The sequence below is a fragment of the Callorhinchus milii genome, unplaced genomic scaffold (genome assembly GCF_018977255.1).
Source record: "Callorhinchus milii isolate IMCB2004 unplaced genomic scaffold, IMCB_Cmil_1.0 Scaffold12, whole genome shotgun sequence".
In the NCBI taxonomy this organism is placed as follows: domain Eukaryota; kingdom Metazoa; phylum Chordata; class Chondrichthyes; order Chimaeriformes; family Callorhinchidae; genus Callorhinchus; species Callorhinchus milii.
The window spans coordinates 14,972,589-14,986,382 of record NW_024704753.1 but is presented as its reverse complement, the minus strand read 5'-3'; the positions used below and the strand labels follow the sequence as shown (position 1 = coordinate 14,986,382).

Genomic DNA, 13,794 nt, shown 5'->3' with positions numbered 1-13,794 from the left:
TTGATACTAATCTAATTTTAATGGTTTAATTGCTTGTGTGCATCAAAAATCACTGGCTCCTTTTGACTGCCTGCGGCTGGACTTCTGGCAAAAAGGTTGCCCTTCAATGCAATGTAATCTGGGCTCTGTAAAAACACAAAATATCAGTACAAACAAAGTCAAGTCCCTATTTCCTGTGGATCATTGTTGCATACTATAATACTAACTAAGACTAACTGCTGTAATATTACACCAATGTTGGTAAAATTGGGTAGAATGATGAATTGCTGTGAAGCATTGTTTTAATATTTAATTGGACTTTGCTCTCTAGTAATAATCTATGAAAAGCCTATGACTGGGAACTATTTTTAAAAAAAGAGGATAGAGTTTAATGTGCCTATCTGATTATGGACAGAATGAAGTGTATGTTTACATAAGTGGTGGTGATCTGCTGACCTCATTGGTTTTAAGATATTCATTATATCTGAATGTAGTTGGATTCAGATATCTACACTTTATCCTTTATACACTACACTCAGGTGATTTCAAATAGTTGTGTCTGAGTTGGGATGTTTTGGTGCCTGAGATTTTTATTTTCATACTGCCATTTCTTTTTAATGTTTTAATAAGCGGGAAAAGTAGTTATTTTATTTAAAAAATGAGTTTTCCAGTATGATTGCTGCTTAGATTTAAACATCTTCCTCTTATACTGTCAGCATAGCGCAAGAAAGGAAGGAAACATTACAATAAAGTTATATTGCTAAATAATAAATACTCTTGTGCTATAGTTGTTTAGCACTACACATATATTAGAACAATACACCTTCTGGGCCATATGCAGCCCAGTGCTCATAAGTTGGAATACTCTCTAATGGAAAAAGTACTGATTCAGAAAGTTGTGTGTCGTTTGGGAGAGGATGGTGGGGGAGAGATATGTTTTTGCACCGAGGAAACTCAATTGCTCATGCAAGGAATCTGTCTGAGCCCTAGAAAATTCTATTTTTATGAACTAATCCGATCAGGAAACCAAAACAATTTTTCCAATTTTATAAAAATGGCCCCTGGAAGCTGTATTTCTTGTTAATACGCTCTGGTAAATCTCTGTGGGACTGAAGAGAAGCCAAACCAGGGATGAAATCTGATCTTGAGGGCACATTACAAACTGTTCGGATGAATAATATGAAAGGGAAGAGAAAGGGCTTCTCGTCCTGAATTCTGCACGTTCATCTAAGTCTTTCTGCTGGAGGCTGTTTTGTAATGTGATGAGATTCTGTTTTCTTGATTTATTACCTTGTAAAACTCTTCCTTATCTAGCTCAGTTTATTTGAGCCCTATTAATATAACTATATACTGTGGTGTAAAATGAAATGTTTCACTCAGACATATGATGTGCATCTCTTTGTATAGAGTATGCCCATTTCTCCTGGGCTCTCTTTCACCCCTGCGTTTCAACTCACCATTAGTTCCCATATTTTCGGCAATCCATTAGTAAATCTGAGTTTTGAAATGTGAGAACAGGGGAATTAATCTACACTTTAAGTGTCCATTAACCACACAGATGTAGAAAACTATACACTTAAATTATCCCTCACCTTGAGACGTCCTCCCGCTGTGAAAGGCGGTATATAAATGCAATTTTGTTGTTAAATTGATATTATTGTGCTCGAATATTCATTCAAATATTTTATTCTGAGGAAAGTGAAATGTTCTCTGTTGGGTATCTCTGGGATTTGACTGGTTCAGATGAAGCATATCTGGTGAAGCCATGTACTTTTGTTAATTTGACGCAGTTTTAATGGTTCAATAGGCTCCCTGGCTTGTCAATGAAACTTGGAACTGTTTCATACTGGTAAGCTGCATGGGTACATTTCCCATCATACTGGGGTGTGGTAGCTGTTTGTCACCGGTGAGACAAGACAATGAGAATTGACAGGCAATTTCACATCCTTTCCTTATCGTGACTTTTTAGCAGCACCGATCAGGTATGGGATCACTGCTTGAATTCATTTTATTTACAATTCTCAAACCAGGAGTATTGAGGAAATTGGTGCGTCCCAATTGCTACCACATCTGTAATCAGATAGCTCAGCATAGACCAAGGATTGAACTGGGAATGTCTTGGTCTGTATGGCTCTGTTGCAGTGACAACTGATTTCTCATGTTTTAAGCTGTACTTTTGCTTCTCTGAAATGTTTGAGATGCAGTGGTGAAGGAAGAATGTCAACTATAAATATCTAATGTTCTTGTGAGTTCCAGAGGGAAGTAGATAGGTATATTAAAGTTCGAGGCTTGAAAGCGTGTGGGGATAGGCCACTGCAGTGGGATTTAAAGTGCAGCTTGTTCTGAGAGCTTGTGCAAATTCGATGGGCCAAATGGCCCTCTTCTACGATGTAAATTTCTATGGCGTTTTAGATAAACCGTAGGCCATATTATACAAAGCTGCCAGATTCTTATGATACTCTTGGAAAAAATTGCCAAAAAAACGCATTCGGTGAAATCCATTCAACTCAAGACATTTATAGACTGAAAGCAACCCATAATGTAAACAGAATAATTTCCCTTTGTAGTTAGCCAGATCCAATTTATTTATGCTGCCCGATGGTAATTTTTATTTCTTGTTCCCAAACTCTTTTTGGTTGACATCTGTCTGTTATTAAAAAAAGGTAAACTGGTGTGAGGGTTTACATGGATTGAAAGAGAAGGTGATGTTTTACACACTGTGTTTGACTGGCATAACATATGTTGCTGTCTTATCTCCACCCTAGCACATGCTCAACGTTAAATACAAATTCATTGGTAGGTTATGTGTGAGGAATTTGAATGAGCTCTGTCAGCTGCACCTAGAAATCGTCCATTATACAGCGTAAATTGAAGTTTAACTCTCACTGACTCTCGCACTGGTTTCTTTATGCAGAAAAAGGTGTGTTGAGGTTTTGTTTTGACTAATGATGCCGGTGTGCTCACTTTAAATCTATCCCCCCAAAAAATCAGTAATATCCTCAATCAATCTCAGGTATTTGAAAGTTTTATCAAAAAATATAAAATTTGGAATATAAATCTTTGCACACTTCCAAAATTAATTTCTGTTTTTTATAGCTATTATTGTAGCTTGAGGGTCAAAAATCTGGGTGCTGTATTTCGGGGTTGGGGTGGGGGGGATCTCTTGTTTATCCTCAATTATTGTTTTCTGTTTAGTTCCTACTGACACTGCCCATTGACAGCCTGAAGAGTGGACACTTTCATTCCAGGTCTCTGAAGCGAAAGAACAGTGCGTTTACTCATAGTGCCACTCCCATCCCAGCTTGTTAGCTTTCAACTGATTATTGGTTTACTGTATAAAGGTTTACGGTCACAGTATGGTACAATTATATATACACACTAATAAATTTAAGGTTTCTGTTTGAAAAAAAACAATGTTCATGCTAATCTTAACTAGGGACTCTGTGAGTTATTCAAATACCTCTGAGTTTTGGGCTAGAGAGCTGAGAAAACAACAAGGGAATACTGATTTGTTATTCAATGATTCCCTCATGGAAAGTGAGTATCTGAATATTGGGTGAGGTCAGGGTCAGGCTCTGTGTCATGTTTGAATGATCTGCCAGTGCTCTACCTAAGATCATACCTAAAGTACCACTGTGAATCAAGGGACTAGAGAGTGGTGTGCAAACATGGAACTGTGCTCTAATGTAAGCACCTTTAGGAGAGGAAAACAGGCAGGGATAGAGGAGAGAGAAGGGATTTTTATTAAAAAAATGGTTATTTGTTTAGAAATGCGTCAAAATGCAGAGATGCACACATCCAGAATGCCCCAGTGATGGGTCACTAACTCCAGAGTCCTCTTATAGTACACAAAACACAACTGCATGTACTCAAAGTACAAGAGATAAAATGTACTGTGTTCAAAAGGTCAAGCTACAGCCCGAAGAACCATCTGAATAAATCATCTGCGGTATCTAGAAACAGATAATGATTTTTGGAAAAAAAACTGCTTGCCGGATATTATATGCTTGTGTTGTTTATTTTAAAACTGCTCAGGAAATTTAAACTTGAACAGATTGTTGTCTGTCTTCATTGTACTGTCTGTAAGTTATAAATGGTAGTGCTCATGACAGAAACATTCTACAGTATATTGCACTTGTGTGTCTCCACAAATACAGCCGACAGTAAAGAAATCCTCCTTCACATTATTCCAGGAGTATAATTTATTCCCCAGAAAGGCAATTCAATCTCTTTTTCCCCTCCTCTGACCTTTATTGCCCTATAAAATATTGCTTTCTTAGAGAAAAAAGTCCTATTTCTCTTCTCACTCATCCCTCTCTTCCCCTTGAAATGCAAATCAATCACAAAAGCATGTTGATTGGTGCTGTCTGAAATGTTAAAAAAAATCAATGTTTTATATACAAATTTAAAGTTCAAAATATTTTTAAGTTGGACTTTTCTTTAAATGAACTTGAGCAAGGTACTCCTCACTCCCCAATCCACCACCCAGCGCCTGCGCTCGACTGGCACAGGCCTTCTGCTCATCCCTTGCACCCTCCACCCCACCATCGGAAGTCGCGCTTTCAGCCACTACGCCCCAAAACTCTGGAACATTCTCCCGCAGTCCCTCCACCTGACCCCTCTCTCCCCTCTTTCAAGTCCCACCTGAAGACTTTCCTCTTCGACCGTGCTTACGCCCACCTTCCCCCGGCTCTGCTACTGTTAAGAGCTCTGAGACATTACCCTGCATGGAGGACACTATATAAGTGCAAGTTGTTGTTGGAGAGCTTTTGATGCCGTTTGACACCAACCCGCCTGTTCAGAGGACAGTTTATTTGTTTCTTTCAAACAGGTCTTTTAAACAGTTAAAACCATGTTTAATCAATCAAATCAGTGGCAGCAGTAAATGCAGTTTAATTTGGTACGATTGTTCTTTCCCGTAATAAATGACAGCATGGGGCATGCTCAGTTTTCTACATTTGCTTCTCAGGAGAAATAATAATAATAATCGTTGCATGGATATAACACCTTACCACGAAGTTGAGACATCTCAAAGCGCTTCACAGGATTTATTAAAAAGTGGATTTAGTGTGTATTTTGTGGGCAGTGGCTTGACAAAATACGTGTTGAACAAAATATTAACTTCTTGCAAAAAGTACTGTTTTAGGAAGCTCAGATTCATTAAGAAACGTAGCATCCATTCATATGTAAAGTGGCAGTGTAATTGGTCTGGCTAACTCATCAGGCAAAACCATTTAGAAATTACCTTAACAGAAAGATTTCACCCTCAGCTGAAACATTTCAGACAGTTGCGCACGGCATTGTCCTACAATAGTCGTGGATTGAGTATCTAAGTATATAAAAAAAATATTTTATATAAAGTATAAAACTTGAAGTATTCTTCCAGCAGTCAGTGTACAGTACAGTCAGTCACTGATGCTGCTTTAATGACTCAAAATATACAGTGCTTAGTAAACATAAATAGGCAGAGATGTTTACTTGTTCCTTTGTTGCAGTGGAACTTTAGAAATCGCATCTAATCCTTTGCAGTTTCAGCAGTTTTCTAACCGTTGCAGAAAAATACAGTAATGATCCCTAGTGAAGAAGATAATGTTGCCATTTCAGATTTAAATATCTTTTGTTGTGTTTGAGGGCAGAAGCTGCTGATTTGAAATACAATTATCATTTTTTTTATTGTGTCAAAAGCCATGGAGGCCACAAGCTTTGCTGGCAATTAATAATCTGCTGCCTAACTGCTGGGGAAATGGCCATTAGCAACCAAAGTCCAGGGATATGATATAGTCTTATGATGGTTGAGATAGAATAATTGAGCTGACGCAGTACCTCACTGGGTCATTGTGTGGTATGGTACTGAGCCGTATAGACCTAGAAAGTCCCAACTTTGATACCTAGTCTGCAAGACTATGATGTGTATGATATCTCAGTACGCTTTGAGCTGCAGAGGGGAAAATATCAACCAGAGTTCCCACTTCTAATTGCTATCTAGTGACTCATGCACTGTGTAGGCATTTCGTAAAGACAGGATTGGGGCTCAGCTCTGATACTCCCATCATGAAATTGACTACTGGCACTTATTTTCAAGATTCATACATCAAAAATGGCCACGAACTACCAAACAGCATCTGTGGTACTCTCCTCAAACAACAGTCATTTTGATATCTTTGGGAGAAGCGGAAAGGAAAAATGGGAGAAACTGGCAATTTGTATTGCTGAATATCCACTAGGTGGCACTGAAGCCATTTAGGTTGGTTCTTCAGAGACCAGTTCCCTTGACCATGTAAGTTGAAGTCATTTAATCCATTGAATACACATCAATTTGTTCACTTTTAAAAAGGTTTGATTTTTCTGTATTCTATTCAGAGAGTATGTGAAAATCATTTTGCCTAATATCTGTAATTTTTTTTGCTTATTTGTACGTAGAGTTAAAATGCCTCATTTATTCCCCGTTTTGGTTTGGTCGGATCTTGATTGGAATGTTTATCTCTTCTTCAAAGTTACATTTCACATCTTTCAATATGATTTCAGCCGTTTGAAAGAAGAAGCTTTAATGTGCAAAGGAATGTTTTATTTCCGTTCCTTCTTTACACCTTTTATATAAAAGATCTTTTATGACACTTTCAAGACCCATCTTCAAGCCCCTCCTCTTCGACAGTGCTTTCGATCTCCCTGCTTCCCCCCCGCCCTCTACCCTCGTCGACTCTGACCCCCAGCTTCCGTACTTCTGTCTAGCGCCTTGGGATGTCCTCCCAATGTGAAAGGCGCTTTACAAATGTAATTTTGTTGTTGTTAGCAGTTATTTTTAAAAATACAACACACTGTAAATTTACAATGTGTATCAGCCTTTCATGTTAGAAAGATGCCTCAAAATGCTTCACGTAATTGACTTTGCCCCCGAGGAGGGAGGTGAGGGGGAGCGGAGAGGAGATCCTAAAAGGCTTGAAAGCACAGTCAAAGCAGTCTTAAGGCTATTTTTTGACGGGAGGGAGGTTCAAATAAGAGGGACTCTGGGATGGAGAGCATACATGGATTGGCTGAAAGCTCCCTTATTGATGGTGGGGGTTGAGTGGGTGGGGAACAGGAAGCAAATACGGTATGGATTGGATAGGGTGTGGTGCCTTTCTTCTCAACTTGCTGCCTGCTCTTTAAGTTGCCTCGCAAAAGTGGAATTCTTGACTGAAATTGCTTGCAATTTCCCAAAACGTTTGCTTTTGGGAGATACAAAGCTACATTTTCCTCTCTTTGTCTTTGTTGCTGACCTGGTAACCAAAGAGTGGGATGCAGAAGCTGGAATAATGAACAGTAAAATCATGGTTCCCACCAGCTAGCTAATGAGTACAAGCCGGCAGCAATGAGCCTTGTGCTCGCTAGTTTAGTTAACAAGATATTTACGCTGGGTAACTGTGTAGCTGGGCAGCTAGTGCTGTAAGCTGGTCCTATAGCCGTCAAAGACAAACATGTTTAAAACATGTAAGAATCAAAGGAGCATAGACCAACAGCACAGGTACTGCAACTTATGTGTCAAATAAAAGAAAATTAAAATGGGTTAACAAGAGCCAAATTGAGTTTTTTAAAAAAAAGAAGCAATGCAAAAAGGCATTCAGCTTTTCATTCTTTCTTCCTTCCTCATCAAGAACAGTGACCAGTTGGAATTTAATTAGAGTAGAATAAGCGAGTAAGAATGTATATAAGAAAAAATCCATTCAGACATAGTTATAGGGGAGGAGTGGTGTGAATATAATACAACGGTGCCTCTCTTTTTAACTGCAGAGCAATTCTTTGGATTAATGACATAGACCTGAACAAAATGATTGTCTAGTGGGTAAAGGTATCGCTGGTGCAGCACAAAATCATAGGCCCTAAGGTCCCGTGTTTGAAGATTTGCGTATACTGAGTTCAGCCTGAATGCTGGTACGAATGGTTTTAGCAACCATGGTCCCTGCCCCTGATTTCTATCCATTGACAGCTTCCACCTCTGCTGAAATGCACATATCTCGATGGATGTGGCAAAACTATATGGAAAGGAAGGACAATTAGTTAGCTTTCGCAGCCTCTTAGGAGTCTGCAGCAATGTTTAAATTCTAGACATTGAAAGAATTCTTGTTCATGTCTCCTTTCTTCGGAACATGTAACATCCCCTGTGGTTTGACCGAAAGACAGGATTGTTCTCTGCTGTGGGTCAGAAAATTCCACATTCAAAGGGCTACACCTTTCAGGGGAGCAGAACAACTTGGAATTAAATATTTATCTTCTGTTTCTACCCTATCCTTGCTTTTCTTTTTTAGCTGCCTTTACCTTTTTGTGTGATTGGAAGAGAAATAATCCATACATTTGATATAACTCCTTTCACGTTGGGAGGATGTCTCAAAGTGCTTCTCATAATATACTGTAAAGTGTAGTGACTGTATATTTGATTTTGTAGGTGAAAGTGCAGCCACCTTTACGCATAACAATGCTCCACAAATGGTCATGAAGTGAATGATCAATTTTATTTGGGACATTGTTGGTCAGGTTACTGGGAGGAACTATCTTCTCTTGTTGAATATGTCATAGGATCTTTAGCATACACCTGAACAGGCCAACACCTCCAATAAGGCAGCAGAGCCCTGTACTGCTAGGTGGAGTCCTGTAGCTCAGTGGTTAGAGCACTCGCTTTGCAAGTGAGAGATCTGAGTTCAATTCCATGCAGGGCGAAACCTTGGGCAAGTTTCCTTACTCCACACAGAGCCTAATAGTAATCCCTCCAAAACCAAAAACAATAATTAAATTGGTCATTTTCAATCTACGACTGTTTGTGGGACATTGCTGTGCGCAATTGGCTGCCGCGTTCGCCCACAAATATACAGTCAATTCACTTTACAGTGTGTTCTGTGAAGCGCTTTGGGACGTCCTCCCGACGTGAAAAGCGCTATATCAAATGCAAGGATTATTATTATTATTATTAACAGTGAACTTAGACTATATGAGTTCAAAGTCATGACGTGGGGCTTGAATCCACAACCTTTGCCTCAGAAGCAAGAGTGCTACTAATTACCAGACCAACATCCAGTGTTAATATTTCTGTGTTAAAATTGCAAAGAACTTATAATGAGGATATCAAATTCCCCTGGAAAGCAAAACTGACTATTCCATCATTGCACGGACAGAAGGAGAAGCTGGGTATTTTACTTCTTTGATCATACACCTTCTGGCCTTCCTAAAGCTTAAGGAAATAAAAGTAAGACTGATTAGTGTCACATTGTACTAGTTGGATTGTACAGTTCTGTTTCAAACCATTATGTCAGCTTGGGTCAATGGTTGTATTTGATGTCAGATCAGAAAGTTATGACTTAGTCCACAAGTTAGGACTTGAGCTCATCTTCCAGGTGGACATTCCTATACAGTGGTAGGGGAAGCATTGCATTGTCAGAGGTGCCGTATTTTGATGAGACATTAAAACAGTCTTCTGAGTTTGCCTACAAAAGCATTCACTATATTTGATGTAATTACCTGTGTGCTTTGAAACATTTCAGTATGATAAGTATGACCAGCCTGAATGCTGGTACGAATGGTTTTAGCAACCATGGTCCCTGCCCCTGATTTCTATCCATTGACAGCTTCCACCTCTGCTGAAATGCACATATCTCGATGGATGTGGCAAAACTATATGGAAAGGAAGGACAATTAGTTAGCTTTCGCAGCCTCTTAGGAGTCTGCAGCAATGTTTAAATTCTAGACATTGAAAGAATTCTTGTTCATGTCTCCTTTCTTCGGAACATGTAACATCCCCTGTGGTTTGACCGAAAGACAGGATTGTTCTCTGCTGTGGGTCAGAAAATTCCACATTCAAAGGGCTACACCTTTCAGGGGAGCAGAACAACTTGGAATTAAATATTTATCTTCTGTTTCTACCCTATCCTTGCTTTTCTTTTTTAGCTGCCTTTACCTTTTTGTGTGATTGGAAGAGAAATAATCCATACATTTGATATAACTCCTTTCACGTTGGGAGGATGTCTCAAAGTGCTTCTCATAATATACTGTAAAGTGTAGTGACTGTATATTTGATTTTGTAGGTGAAAGTGCAGCCACCTTTACGCATAACAATGCTCCACAAATGGTCATGAAGTGAATGATCAATTTTATTTGGGACATTGTTGGTCAGGTTACTGGGAGGAACTATCTTCTCTTGTTGAATATGTCATAGGATCTTTAGCATACACCTGAACAGGCCAACACCTCCAATAAGGCAGCAGAGCCCTGTACTGCTAGGTGGAGTCCTGTAGCTCAGTGGTTAGAGCACTCGCTTTGCAAGTGAGAGATCTGAGTTCAATTCCATGCAGGGCGAAACCTTGGGCAAGTTTCCTTACTCCACACAGAGCCTAATAGTAATCCCTCCAAAACCAAAAACAATAATTAAATTGGTCATTTTCAATCTACGACTGTTTGTGGGACATTGCTGTGCGCAATTGGCTGCCGCGTTCGCCCACAAATATACAGTCAATTCACTTTACAGTGTGTTCTGTGAAGCGCTTTGGGACGTCCTCCCGACGTGAAAAGCGCTATATCAAATGCAAGGATTATTATTATTATTATTAACAGTGAACTTAGACTATATGAGTTCAAAGTCATGACGTGGGGCTTGAATCCACAACCTTTGCCTCAGAAGCAAGAGTGCTACTAATTACCAGACCAACATCCAGTGTTAATATTTCTGTGTTAAAATTGCAAAGAACTTATAATGAGGATATCAAATTCCCCTGGAAAGCAAAACTGACTATTCCATCATTGCACGGACAGAAGGAGAAGCTGGGTATTTTACTTCTTTGATCATACACCTTCTGGCCTTCCTAAAGCTTAAGGAAATAAAAGTAAGACTGATTAGTGTCACATTGTACTAGTTGGATTGTACAGTTCTGTTTCAAACCATTATGTCAGCTTGGGTCAATGGTTGTATTTGATGTCAGATCAGAAAGTTATGACTTAGTCCACAAGTTAGGACTTGAGCTCATCTTCCAGGTGGACATTCCTATACAGTGGTAGGGGAAGCATTGCATTGTCAGAGGTGCCGTATTTTGATGAGACATTAAAACAGTCTTCTGAGTTTGCCTACAAAAGCATTCACTATATTTGATGTAATTACCTGTGTGCTTTGAAACATTTCAGTATGATAAGGGGCCATAAAATGTGAATTCTTTCCATCTTACTTGATACAACAAAAACGGGATTATCGAGAAGCCACAACCTACCTAATTCCCTTCTCTCCCCCCCCCACCACCATTCCGTGGCCAGAGGCTCCAAGGCCAATTGTAGAACCTTACCTTAGCCCCTGTTTGAGATCTGTACCTCTAACAGCCACTACAACAACAACAAAATTACATTTGTATAGCACTTTTCACGTCGGGAGAATGTACCAAGGTGCCGGACAGTCAGAGTTTCGGACCCAAGCTGGGGGTCAAGATTGGGGAGGGTAGAGGTCAGGCGGGTAAGCATGGTTACCGAAAGCAGGGTCGAAGAGGAGGGTCTTGAAATGGGTCTTGAAGGAGGCAAGGAAGTGGGCGAGATTGAGGGAGTGTGAGATGGAGTTCCGGGGGGGGGAAGGGGGCAGAGTGGCAGTAGGCCTGCCCGCCAATGATGGGGCGGGTGAGATGGGGGAACGTGAAGCAGGCCGGACCCCGTTGAGCGGAGGGAGCGGTCAGTGTGGTAGGGGGTTAGGAGGTCGCAGAGGTAGCGGGGAGCAAGGCCATGGAGGGCTTTGAAGGTGAGGACCAGGATTTTGAACTGTATCCTCTGTGATGGGAAACCAATGGAGTTGGGCGAGGATGGGGGTGATAGGATCACGGAGACTGGTGCGGGAGAGGACACGAGTTGCAAAGTTCTGGACCATCTGCAGTTATGGAGGGAGGAGTTGGGGAGGCCGACAAGCCAAGGAGTTTGTATAGTTAAGCCTCGATGTAATGAATGCGTGTATGAGGATTTTGATGGCCTGCGGTGTAAGACAGTGGTAGAGCTGGGCGATGTTGCGGAGATGGAGGAAGGCAGAGCAGGTCATGGAACGGATATAGGATAGAAAGGATAGTTGAGAGACAAACAAGACGCCAAGGTTCCGGACTAGCTGAGTAAGGTGGAGTTCATCTAAATCAACAAAATCAGTTGCAACCTTCCTGGCCAACAAATTCTCAAAATTAAGAGATGTGTTATGCACATGAACAGTGTTTAGTTCCAAAATCTGTATCTTTAAAGATTAGCTGCATAATTGGAGGTTTTTAAATTATTCATCTGATTGAAAAAAAATTGTGTATGAAACACAAGTGTATTCAAACAAATTTACTTTCTTAATCCTGGGACCTTGGAGTTAGCAGCATTAAAAATTCACAAATATTTTTTGCAAGATTCCACCCTGGAGTATTCCTTTAAAATTTCAGGTAAGTAGTTTCAACTTCAGAAGTGGGCTAATCTAGTTTGTGTGCTGTTATTTGTAGATAGGATCGCCAAGATACAGTAATCTATTGGCTCAAAATGAATTCAGCTGCAGTAAGTAATTAGTTACACTGCCACCTCTCCACGGGTGGCCATCGAGCATCTTCCAGTGCGTTTCGCCCTGAAGCAAGCAACCTCAAGCTTTTGCTTTAATCAGCGCGGGAACATTCATTACAGTCACAAACGATTGTCCAGTGTGGCTGAATATAAAGGAAAGAGCATATGTGGCAAGTTTTGAGGCGCTGCAGTTCTGCGCATTATTGTGACTAACTCTGCATTGCCTGTCGGAAAATTGATTTGTCTCACGGCCCGATGGTAAAGGTCTGGTGTGATACTAAGCAATGTGGACCAGAAGGTTGCAGGTTTGATTTCTCTCAGTCTGAGTTAGCTGTTAAGATAGCAGTTGGAACATGCTAGAATTGGCCTTGGCACCTTTGAGTTAGGGAGACGAAAGCCAGCCAAAGGTTTTTACACTGTAGTGTAGCTTCAACAGGGCAAGCAGCAAAATACAAATGTGTATGCAGCGTTATTTTCTGGACGATCTTCTGCGGTAAACAATCTTTGAACTGTAGAAATAGCCTGGTCCTGTGGAAGCATTGTTTATTGCCAATGCAGAACTTCAAGGTGGCGCCTTCAGAGAAAGCACTGGCAGAACTGTAAGAAGTTGCACCTTAATCAGCCTAACTGCTGTGTTTGTTCACATGCTGCGTCAAAGTACTTAACCAGTTTAATTCTGGGTTTAGGTGCCAGATTTGCTGGCAATGCAGGCTTATATTATCGACTTGTTTGAGGCATCTGTGGCTGTACTCGTTTATGAGTGGGTGCCTCCTTTCTTTCTTGCTCTTCCTGACTGACAGCAGGACGTCTTTGCATTTCAATACGGATGATATCCCACAAATGTGAGGATCTCTACTTAAGCCCATAATGCACTGAACCTGCAGCTAAACGATTTTATGCTCTTTTGTTGTGGAGACATTATCATCCAGGACTGGAGAGACTTTCTCATAATGGTAAATAAAAAGGCAATTTAACAGACTTTAGTTCTTATCTCTGTAACCGAACAGGGTAAAATTGTGATTTGATTTTATGATTTTCAGGATTAACTTCTTATGGCAAGTGCTATTGAATTTTATGAATTACAGTTTTGATTTTGTGGGGGAATACAACTTTAAATATGACTCTTCTAGATGTGAAGAAGGTACTTTTGTGCTCTGCAGAGAGTGAAAAATATATCCATTCAAAGTCAATGATTTCTAAAGACAGTCCAATTTAACTGTTCATAACTAGTTTACAATTAGCAAATACTTGATCTAGATGATAAACTTGATTTGGAATTTCAATTTTAACAAGCTAATGCACAGA

The 13,794-nt window shown here is 40.2% G+C and overlaps 1 protein-coding gene across 1 annotated transcript in view; it reads left to right on the top strand.

The window, feature by feature from the left end:
- LOC103176662 (MICOS complex subunit mic25a) overlaps positions 1 to 13,794 on the top strand; it is a 125,692-nt gene that overhangs the window by 11,517 nt on the left and 100,381 nt on the right. The window lies entirely within an intron of this gene.